The following is a 12,451-nucleotide window of genomic DNA, read 5'->3' as shown; positions in this document are numbered from 1 at the left end:
ACTTGATTGATTTAAGACTTATTTGGACTTCATTTTCATTTGGCAAGTATTATATGAACTTTTAGCATATGGAAAATCATTTTAAGGTGCATGCTTAGTGGAAAGGTTATTTTGTGCATTCAAAAACTTAAATGTTGTGTGTTAATTGTTAATTTCGGTTGGTGACCCTTTACAACTATTGTGGGAATCTGCGCTTTGCCCTCAGATGAGAGTCAGGACAATCCTACCAGTTCGTACCCTGTGGATGGGAATGTAGACGGGAACGCCTGACTAGAGCTATGTTAGGAGGATCTTACGGGGCGCGTGGAGATCACTCAGGGTGTATAGTTTTTTTTGGTAGAATGATCAGATTAGGTTGACATAGAGGGAACATATGTCTTTATTTTGGATTGCGTTTATTTTAAATTGGAAGATTGTATCTTTTCTAATATTGTCAGCACGACATCTTATGTTAATGGATTCCAAAGGTATTTTACTTAATTATATTGACTTATATAATTTCCAAAGGTATTTTACTTAATTATTCTTTGTTTCATGATTTTGTTTTTAAAAAAAAAAAGAAAAAAAAAATCGGGGTGTTACAGGAAACATCAAGCTTAGGAATAGTTACTTTTGTAGAAATCTTCCAAATAAAAGCATGCTCAACCCTCTTAAGGATTTCCGAAAACAATCCCAAGCTCAGTTGGCTTCAACAATTCTTGCACCTCCACTTTATAAATCCATTTATAGACATGCTCTTTGAGCAAGCAATAACACTCGTTCATCATCAATTAGGGAACATTCATGTAGAGATCAACACATTTAGAATCAACGATCTTCACATGGGATTTTATTCGAGTTGATTATGGGTTGAGGGTCTCTAGTTCAACCATAATATTATGCATATCTCAAATAAGAATAGACATTTTGTCTATAATATCGCTTTTATTAGCCATTGAAATCAGAAATTTGGTTTCTAGAGAATTATACGAAGAATGAAGTGGAGATTTACAGTCTTGAAACACCCTTGGGTGCTACAAATTGTGGGTAGTTGAGTCATGTTGAGATCAACAGTTAAAATATTAATGGGGTGGCTCGTTATAAGGTCTGCACTCGATTGGTGAAAGACTATCAGCCCTTGCCAATTTAAAGATAGAGTTTTGTAACTCTAGAATCTTCGCCTTATTATTGTGAATTTCACCCATTAAAGCATTGTCTAATCACCCTAGATGATCTTTGATAGGAGAGAAGGATAATAAATATGTATTGACATTGGAAAAGTATCATTGGCTCCTATAAAGTCTTTAATATAATTGTGTTCAGAAACATTAAGTATTACTTAAAATATAATTTTATCGTTCATTACACGGGTCCAAAATCGTGTGACTATAACAATATGATGTATATGGGTTGGGTATTACTTAAATAATAAAAATTGAAACTAATGTTACACTTTTTTGAAAATAGTAATCAACATTACACTTGAAATCATATATTTGTGTTTTCGTAATATTTGATGTAGTGGATCTACATACAAATTTTCCAAATTTAGCATCAATTACTCAGATTGATTAAACTTTTTGATGATTGGACGAACTTTGCACATGGCCTTCAATGAAATCAATCGTGTAGAGGTGAACAAATTTTTATCACTCATATCGATCTCTTCCTCACTTATTATTTTCCAGTCAAAGCATTGAATCAATAATCTCAAAGTAAATTTTATATTAAGCAAAGCCAAAGTTTCTCCTAGGCAAGACCTTCTTCCAAACCCAAATACAACTAATTTTTCCTCCTCTCCTTCGCTATCAAATCTCTCAGTTTAAAACATGTGGCCTCATTCCACACGAGAGGATCCCTTTGGATTGCCCAACCATTAATGATCATCATAGTGTTTCGTGGAACATTGAATCCTGAAATAGTAATGTCATATGAAGATGTGTGTGGCATTAGAAGTGGAGTTGAGGGATACATTCGAAGTGTCTCTATGACAATTTTGTTAAGATAAGGAAGTTTTGGAAGGTCTGACTCATTTAACAAACGATTTTCTCCTATATAAATATCCATTTCATCTTTTGCCTTTTTCAATACATCTGAATGATTTAATAAATTAGACATAGCACACTCTAAAATAATAATAAAAATCTCATATTCTACTATTTTTAAAATTAAATTTAATAAAATCTTATCTAAAATGAATTTCTCAACAAAAATTAAATAAATTCATTTTTTAGAGAAGAAGAAGATCAATGAATTTCATTAATAGTCAACAAGGAAATACAAGGTGGAACATGGTAGAAATAATGAGACTAACAAAAGAAGATTCTACTTTAGCTAAGATACGAAAAACATTATTTATTTGTCTCTGAACAAAACTCACACTAGATTTTGAAATAGAAAGTAATATCAAGGAACAATAACCAAGAATACATCCTACCTCAATCACATTCATAGGGCCTTTACTGTAGTGATTGGTTATTACTTGTCTTTCAAACTCAAAAATGACATTTTGAATGTCTAAGTCGCAAGTCGATTAAAAAAGAAATATTACATGAAATTAATTGGATTACTTTAAGAAATGATTTTCTATTCTATAACATTAAATAAAATTTGATAAAAATATACAATCATATTAAAATATGATTATGAACTTTAAAATGTTTCATCTTAAAATTAGTCTTAGGGGGTGAAAATATAAGTTAAGTCGAACTATGCTTTGACAAACCCAAATCTGATCTAATAAAAAAAGTGAAAAATTACTTTAGTCATCTGAAAAAGACCCAATTTAATATATAAAAAAAATAAATATAAATTTTAGTCATTGAGAATATTAAACTGGGACAACTTAGTCTTACCTTCATTACATTTTGTTTTATTGATGAAGGGAAAGATGAAAAAAGAAAAGAATGCGAAAAGAAGAGACAATGAATAGAAATTAAGTTAAAATAAGTATTTAATTACAATAATTAAAAATTTATAAACATAAAAAGAAAGAGTTCGAGAAAGGAAAAAGGGTTGTTAAATAATTATCAAGCTTTCAATGTATTTTTGTCATTGTGGAGCCTGTTAATATTTGTAATTTAAAAAAAAAAAACTAATTCTGTTGAAATATATTAAGTTGATGTGTTATAGTCTATAAATTTCATTGGATCATGACAATGTAAAATCATTTACATTGCCAACACAACACATATAAATTAAATTATTTCTTTTATACTAAACTACTAAATAATTATTTTAGTTTATATTTTTTTTTATAAATTTTAAATGATCATTTAATATAAAATAATTTTTACCAACATTGAAAATCCTTTAATATTATTTAGGTTAAATAAGTTTTTAGTCGCTATAAAATTTTAAAATGACGTTTTTAGTTTCCGAACACAAAAAAACAGTTTTTAGTTCGTACAAAATTTTTGTGTAAGCAATTTTAGTTTATGCCGAAAAGAAAAATGTTTTATTGTACTTGAATTTGTAAATTTTTTATTGATTTTTTGCAAGCATGTTTATAACATTATAAAATATTTCTCCACAAAAATTTATAATTTTTAACTAAAGATGAATTAAATATAAATTTTTTAAATGTCATAAATCCTAGATAAAAATAATAAAAATATGGATCTAGAAGTTGAGTTTGAACTTATTTTTGTAGAGAAACTTTTTACATTGTTTAACACAAGTCTGGAAAAAAGTTATTCAAAAAAATATTCTATCATTTCAATAGGACTAAATCTATTTGTACAATATATAATTTTATAATTACAAAAATTAAAACCAAAATTTTAAAATTTTATAAGAACTAAAATTTATTTAAGCCATATTTTATATTAGATTAGAGTAATTAAGTGTGTGGGTGAAAGACGTTATAAAAGGTGTCACCCCACTCTCGTTAGTTTATAAAATTCAAGCATTTTTTTTCTTTTTTATCCATAAAAAGGGATGGTTTATTTCATTTCCCCTTCTTTATGCATGTATTTAGTTTTTTTTTTTTTGTATTTTGCATGTAATTTGATTGTCTAAATTCGACGTTCTTTTGTTCATCATCTTGATGTGGTTTGTTTCCTATCTTATTGTAGTGTTTGTTTTATTCAAATTAACTTCGATCAATTATATATTCAAACAATGACTTTAATGTCATCAACGTTACATATTCAGAGACCTTTCATCTTAAAAGTTGCATGAGCTCTTAGTCACTCAAAAAAAGAAAATTATTGTAAACTCCTTGAATCAATTAACCTACTGGTAAAGATGCTTGTTTTTTATCCCACAAAAAGGAATAGTGACATTCAAGCGTTTCTAACGCCTTTTCGTGGCCTCTCTATGATCTTTTATTGTGACCCTCCAACCATCATTTCAATTGATATTGACATTGATAAGGATCTAAAATAAGAGAAAATAAAAGATTTGACATGGCAAATGTAGAGATGTGCCCTTGATAGCTTCATTACCATCTTTTAGTTTTATTTTTTATTTTTCCTTTAGAGATCTAAAACTAACGATTTGGAGAAGATATTTAACATTAAGGATTAATCTGACTAACGAACTATTGATTGAAGGGTTTTAAAATGATTTTCTTTCTTCCAAGGACTAATATCAGAGCACATGCAACTTTCAGAGACGAAAATGAATGCTTACTCAAATACCATATATATTGTTACCAAATTGATATCCTCACTTTGTATTTATGATAATTTGAGTACACCAATTAATAATAAAGATAATTTGTTAAAATTATTATTTGCTTTCTTTTATTTACTATATTTTCTTAATTTGTATGAAATAGTCATAATACAATAATTATTTTGAGACGAATGGAGTAATATGAAGTAATATGTTTATACTAATAAAAAAATTAATAATTATTATCTATATTATAAATTATTAAAAATATGATCATGGTCCAAAGGTAGACCTTACTATTTTTAGTAAATTTTAATAAAATATTTCTTTCAATTTTTTATTATTATAAAATACAATTTTTACTAGAAAGAGTAAAAAACTACTATTTGAGAAGTTCATAATAATACATCCTTAATAAAAATATATAAACTTATTAACATGAAATATTAATTTATTACTATAAATGTATTACTATTAATTTATTACTATAAATTTATAATTATAAATTTATGATTAATTATTATTATAAATTTATTACTAATAAAAATGCATTTCAGAACTTTCGTATTGTTTCCAAACTTTCTTGTTTTGGAAATTTCATTGAAGACCAAACTTCCGAAACAATTTTAGTACTTTCCATGAATACCAAAGTTTCGGAAGTGAAAAACTTCATCTTTCTGAATTTTATATTTCGAAACTTTCAGATTGTTAGAAAGTTTTGAAGGTTTTTGCATTTCAAAAGTTTCATGTTCATGAAAACTTTTGAAAGTTTCAAAATTTTGGGGAAAAATGAACTTCGAAAGTTTCATGTTCATGGAAACTTTCGAAGAATTAGAAAATTAATATTTCGAAAATTTCAAAATTTCGAAGTTTATTTTACTTTTGGATTTCAAAATTTCAAAATTTCGAAGTTTACTTTACTTTTGGGTAAAAAAAAAAGAAGAATTTTTGTTTGAGGACTTTACTAATAATATTAAGGGCAATCAAATATTTTCCATGAAGATGTACGGTGGGAGGTACAAGTGGGGGGTGAACGGAACAAAACCCGCCAATTAACAAGCAAACTGGTTTGGTATGGCCGATTTATGCAACCGGCCCACTCACATGTTAACTCTACCTTTGTTAACACTTCATGGCATTTTGGGCACGCAAAATGAGAAACTCTAGAAATAATAAAGCCAATAGTCTCAATAGGTTGCCGCAACTTTAAACCATGTTTCACACTTACTCTATACGTCGAAATCCAATCAACAATAATAATTTAAATATATTGGTAGCACAACATATAATTTTATATTATGATATTAAAAAACAAGTGATTAGAATCCTTACCAAAACAAGTCCTTTGATGATGTGATCAGTATAATGTTCAGGATGCGATTCTTGAAGATTCAAGAGATAATCTATTGTTATGAATGATTTCATTCAAGATCGTATCAAATCTCTTACTAGTATTTTGTAACCTCTTTTCAAAATTTTTAAAATCAAACCAACTTAAATTTTGACACCTCTCCTAACTGCATCAATTCCGCTATAATTTCTCTGAATTCATTCGCTTCCTTCACATCACTCTCTTCTTCTCCATAATATCTTCTTCCAGATATCATTCTCATCATGTTGTTGAATGTCAAATTATGGAACATAGAACTTAGCTCAACTTGCTCATAACGTTCCTATGGTGGTGTAGTTGTAGAAGATGTGTTCTCCTAAATGAGAATATGGTCGGTTTGCTAAGGCGACGTCGTTTCTGTTTTTAGTAAAACATTCTTTGAATGCTTCGTGTGATGAAACGACAATCAGAGAAAAGATGTTGCCGTGTTTTTGTGATATGCGTTGAAAGGTGTGGTGGAGTGGTTCTTTTAGAAGATGGAGATTGCCAATTATGGGAAGAGATATAGGACCTGGTGGAAGGTTTCTTAGTTTTCTTGATTGGAAAATGAAGTTGCAAGTAACAATGAAAAGGAGTGAGTAATACAACAAGGGAAACATTTCTATGGTACTATAGAAATGTAATTGATCGATCGTCACTTTATATGCCTCCAAATTCAAAGTTAATATATTCAAAATGTAATAATCAAATGAAGATCTCTAAAAAAATAAAACTATTTAGATTGATTACTTAAACAGAGACAAGTATTTACCCTAATCCTATCTATTATTTTTTTCTGTCGGGAAGATGAGAAGTCATTGTAATTGGCATTAGTATAATCCTCCCTGTTCTAATTAATATAATAAAAAAATATTATATTTTTAGACTAAAATATAAACAAAAGTAAATTAGTTATACTATATTTAATGTTTTTATTAATATTAATTAATTTGCATTTTATTCTCATGGAATAAACCACATGCGAGTATGCATCATGTGCTAACTCTTGTGTTTTTTATTTTTTTATTTTATTTTTATGTTATTTTAGATTTTATTGAGCAATCTATTATTAATGATATGAGATATTTCTATGAAGACAATTTAGATTGTTTCACTTACTTTTTAATTTTTATTATTACTTTGAGGTTATTAAATGAAACCTACCACATCTTACTTTTTAATTTTTATTAGTACTTTGAGGTTATTAAATGAAACCTACCACGTCTTAATAAAGAATGTGAAGTAATTTTTTTTCTTCTTATTATATAAAATTGGAAGGGTATATTTTTATTCTCTAGATTAACTCTTGTAATTATTAATTTCTTTTTATTTTTTATAGGTTGTTTGCACCGAAAGTTATTTTATTCGAGACTTATTAAATACTAAATGTAGTTAGTTGTTTATGGGAGAATTCCAACATAGATTTACTATCATGTGAAACTTTAGTCCTATGCTAAACCTAATCCATTGGCTGACTTTACTTATTCTCTCGTTTACCAATCTTGGGGGAAGATGAGAAATTATCGTACTTGTAGTATAACAAATTCTATCATTTTATTAAAAAAATGTGTATCGGTATTATATATAATTATTTTCATCAATAGTTTTATGTAATTTGTTCACGTGAATATTATTAAAATATCTATTACAATTAATAAAATTAAGAGTTTTGATATATTTATTTATTTATTCAATTTTAATCATATTAATTAAATAATTTGTTTTTATAATTAAAATTATAATATTATTTTATTTAAAATCATAACAAAAAACATCATTATAAAATACTTAAAAAATAACACTTGAAAATTTAATATTGTTAAATCTAGAATATAATTAAATTTATTTATAAATAATATATCATTGATTTAATTTGATAGTATTAAACACTTCCACATATTAATTTTTAGATGTCCCATATAAGTTGTTTGGTATTAGTATTATTTGTTTGTATTATTCCACGCGAAGCGCGACATATACATGCACTTGTTAATTAATATTTAATAAAATGAATCTGTCTGTTTCCTTTAAAAAATGAATGGATGTCTCTTTTCAAGCAAAATTATATAGATCACAGTTTACGCATGCAAAAAGCAGTCAATATAATACTAAGAGAATGGTCTTTAGGCAAAATACAATCTACGATTTCTTTTAAGTTAATAATAATAATAATGATGATGATGATTATTATTATTATTAATTATTATTATTATTATTATTATTATTATTACTATTACTATTACTATTATTATTATTATTATTATTATTATTATTATTATTATTATTATTGTTATTATTATTATTATCAAAGTACTCTTTTAATATTTTTACGTCAGCGCTTTTCACATAGGCATTATTTTTAAGGGCATGAAACAAAGAAGACTGCTTCGCGCTCGTTCGAACAATCAAACGCGAACCTAATTGTGACACAAGATTTTAATGATTAATCTGGCATAATTAAATAACTTAAAAAACAACAAATTATATTTTACCATGACTTTTATTAATTTCCTTTTAAAATATCAGTGTGAATTGCGCATTGTTGGATATTATATTAAAGTCAACGTTATAATATTAAAATAAAATATTTAAATTTATTTTAAAATCTTATTAAATTTAACTCAATCTATTTGTTTACACTTAAAAATTATTTAAGATGTTAGTTGAGAACAACTAGTAGTAGAATTGGGTTGATATATCTAGTTAGTTAAATAATGACTAGACAAATTAAGAAAAATCGAATCCCAATTAGGTGAATTTTTTCCAAGTCCAAAAGGTTCCACAAAGGTTGTGGAAATTTTATAATGAGTCAAAGACACATGGATCTTGACAATTCATACAAACACAATTTTAGAAGCGTTGACGGTGAGCACAATCCTCTATATGCATGTTACCTTAGAAAATAACTACCCCTTTATCCTTTATAAAATGTGTGTAAATTTTTTTCGTTCCGAACACCCTCTTTCTATTTTGGAAAACAAATAAGTAGAGTAATCATTAACATTTTTCGAAGCACGATGCATGAATTACAAAATGCAAGAATCACATGCGAAGTTCAAGGCGATTAGAAGTTGTGAATTTGTGATAAAAAAACACCGAACCAAATACATATTCTTTAATAATTTTTTGACATATCACGACTTAAAATACTTAGCGAACAACACAAAGACATTAAATTACAACCCTAAGTTGATCACAAGATCTAATAGAGCATCTCCGTTCAATACTAACTACCCACACATTTGTATCCAAAGGACAATTGTTCTACTTAAAATTCGCTTTAAGAGACTCCAACTTCTTTCTGAACTAAAAGGGTATCACACAATCCAAATAAATCAACAAGATTTACTAAACCGAAAATAACATATATACATATATGAAGCAGATAACATATAAAAAGTAGACAAAATGAACATGTATTAACAAAACAATGATATAATACATACATTTATTTTCAGCAAAAGAATTTAAGACCTAATGTAATGTTTATATATCAATGCTCATGATTCCAGAATTTCGTATTTCCTTTGCAAAGGGAGGTGAATCACAAATGCACAATCGTTCATAGACCAACACTAATTCATAAATATGTAGTTTCTCAAAGAACAACACACTGATGTCTATCACTGACCATCATGATTTAATAATCCTCGCAAGAGTAATGTGGGTCTATTCTCGATAACTACATCATATGGCTGATCACTATCACCGTGTAACTATGATATGCATAAACATACAATTCTCTATATAAGCAAATGCAATTCATGTATACATTTCATATACATATCCATACAACATATGTAAATATTTCAACAGGTCAACAAAATAATATGTCAAACTATTAACGGGATTTAATTATTAACCAACGAAAATTATTAATTTTCTTATGAAAAATATTTCTACAACATAAATCAATCAAAATTTATGTATGAAACTTTTGTTTTAAATTCCATAGAGTTAAGAGTTCTTTAGAAATTTAAACAACAAAGTGATTCTTTTCAGATTCACAAATCATAAATAAAAACTTTTCTACAAAAATTTCTCTACTAATAATAAAACAACAAATAAGTCATAAAAATATTTGCACAATAATTTGTATTTAGTTTTGAGCTAAATACAAATAAGTCATAAAAATAATAATTTGTATTTATAAGAGTCGAAAACAAGCAACATGCTCTTAAAAAATTTTCAATTAAATATTTTTAACGCAAGAAAATACAGACTCACTCCATAATAATCTCAAATCATAGCAAGAAATCACACTTCAAATTTTATTAAAATAGAAATCCGTTTCAAAATTCAACGGTGGATAAAATTTATCTAATTATCTAAAACATAAAATTGATCTGATTATCTAAAACATAAAATTTCGTTTTAACTTTCAACCAAAATTTTATTGTCACAAACAAATTATTCCATTTATGAAAATAATTTCACCTTCAATAAAATCATAACACAACAACAAAACCAAATTCTTACTAATTTAAGTGTAAAAAAAATAGGAATTGAGAAAACAACACTGAAAATATATTGTAAGACATAGGTTTTACAATTCAACTATAAGACTTGTGTTCCATATTTTTAGCTCCATTAAATAAAAACGGCTATTTCTTCGGAGGATGATCTAAAGTGGTAATACATACGTGGATAAGGGCAATAAAAATATCGCGAGATAGGGGGAAACCAAACTAAACTTGGGGCATCACGTACACCCACTAACGAGCATGAACACACACAGTCATCATGAATAACCAAATAAGGAAAGTCGGGCTAGATTTTGTAGGACATAATGTTTTGGCCAATGAGATTAGGTTTGCCTATAAATACTCGGTGTATATTTTGTTTTAGACACAAAATCAATAAAATTTATTATTTTTCTCGTAATTTATCTTTCTTATTTTCATTTTACTTATGTCGTCATTAGTTTAGTAGCCCAAAAAAGCTCAGCTCTATACTTAATGCTCTTTGAAGGAGTTTAAAGAAGCCATAAACGAATGACAAAGTTTTTTCCTTGGCGCAATTGATTAAAGCCAAAAGGGAATCGATGTTGGGAGCTGTTAGGCAAATCCTTAGCTAACATACAAGTTCAAATACAAATTTGGAGCGTCTAGTGGGAAACTACGGGCTTTGACATCAAAGAGGTATGACCCTCAAGGACTTGACTATCTACCACCAACGCTAGGAATGTCAACTTCTATGACATTTTATAGCGCGCCTTTTACAATGCTTATTAAATACAAGCGCTGTTGTAAATATATTTTAAAAATAACGGAGGATATAACATCGCTTTTTTGACAAGCGCGGTGAAAAAAGCGTTGTTGTAGGGTCATATAGCACTTGCACATAATGTTTACAAGGCTTTTGCAGCGCTTGTATACAAGCGCTGTAAAATGAAGCGCCCTCACATAATGTTTTACAGCGCTTTTGGAGCGCTTTTAAAAAAAGCGTTGTAAAATATAGTGCTCCCACCTGATGTTACATAGCTTTTACAACGCTTTTTGGACAAGCGATGTAAAAGACTTGCGCTTTCAAATAATTAAATGACCTAGTAGAGATCTTTTTATACAAGCGCTGTAAAAGACTTGCGCTTTCACATAATTAAAGGACCTATTAGAGCATTTTTTTTACAAGCGCTGTAAAATCATTAACTTTAAATAAAAATCATTTACTTTAAATAAATAAAAACAAATTTAAAACAAATTTACGAACCCTCATCTCCTCTACTCTGGGAACCCTCTTCTCCTCTACGTACTGTGCGGCCATCAACTGCTCCTCCTTTATAACAAATTAGATACGTTGTCTCAGGTACTGTATTTATTAATTTGTTGTTGTCACGAAAATTAATAAATTGTTACATAATAAATCATATAAAATCTTTTCTTTTTTGAAATTTGTTGATCTGTTCTGTTTTGAAAATCTTTTATGTTTTAAAATTGTTACATAATAATGGACCTTGGTTTCCATTTTCCAATATTAGATATGTGTACTATATATTAGTATATTGTTATCAGTAGCTTATTATTTTTGTAATTGCATTTATATAGATCATATAATATGGACTGGAAATGGATGTCTGCCAATAGATTGTCAAAAGAGTATGAAAATGGAGTGAAGGAGTTTGTTGAGTTTGCAGTGAAGAATGCAAAAGATCCAAATAGAGTCGTTTGTCCTTGTTTAAAATGTTGTTTTGGAAAACGCGTTAGAGAAGATGAATTGGAAGAACATTTAGTATAGAATAGAATTGATCAAAGCTATACATGTTGGATAAGACATGGTGAGAAAAAAAGGAAACATTAATTTTGAGAATGGTTCGACATATGCTTCAACTGATTTCGACACAGATACATATGAGCCGGACCGAGTTGAAGAGATTGCATAAGCAGTTGAAGAAAATCTTCTAGATTGTCCTAAAATGTTTGAGAGTTTGTTGAGTGATGCAGAGAAACCATTATATAATGGTTGTACTAAATTCACAAGACTATC

The 12,451-nt window shown here is 27.8% G+C and overlaps 1 pseudogene; it reads right to left on the bottom strand.

Annotated features, from left to right (window-relative positions):
* Positions 1 to 1,359: 1,359 nt before the first annotated feature.
* Positions 1,360 to 6,620, bottom strand: LOC105852790 (isoflavone 2'-hydroxylase-like; annotated as a pseudogene).
* Between the last annotated feature and the right edge of the window lie 5,831 nt (positions 6,621 to 12,451).

Source organism: Cicer arietinum, chromosome 1 (assembly GCF_000331145.2).
Source record: "Cicer arietinum cultivar CDC Frontier isolate Library 1 chromosome 1, Cicar.CDCFrontier_v2.0, whole genome shotgun sequence".
In the NCBI taxonomy this organism is placed as follows: Eukaryota; Viridiplantae; Streptophyta; class Magnoliopsida; order Fabales; family Fabaceae; genus Cicer; species Cicer arietinum.
Note: the sequence above shows the minus strand (reverse complement) of the source record. Positions and strands in the feature narration are given on the sequence as shown.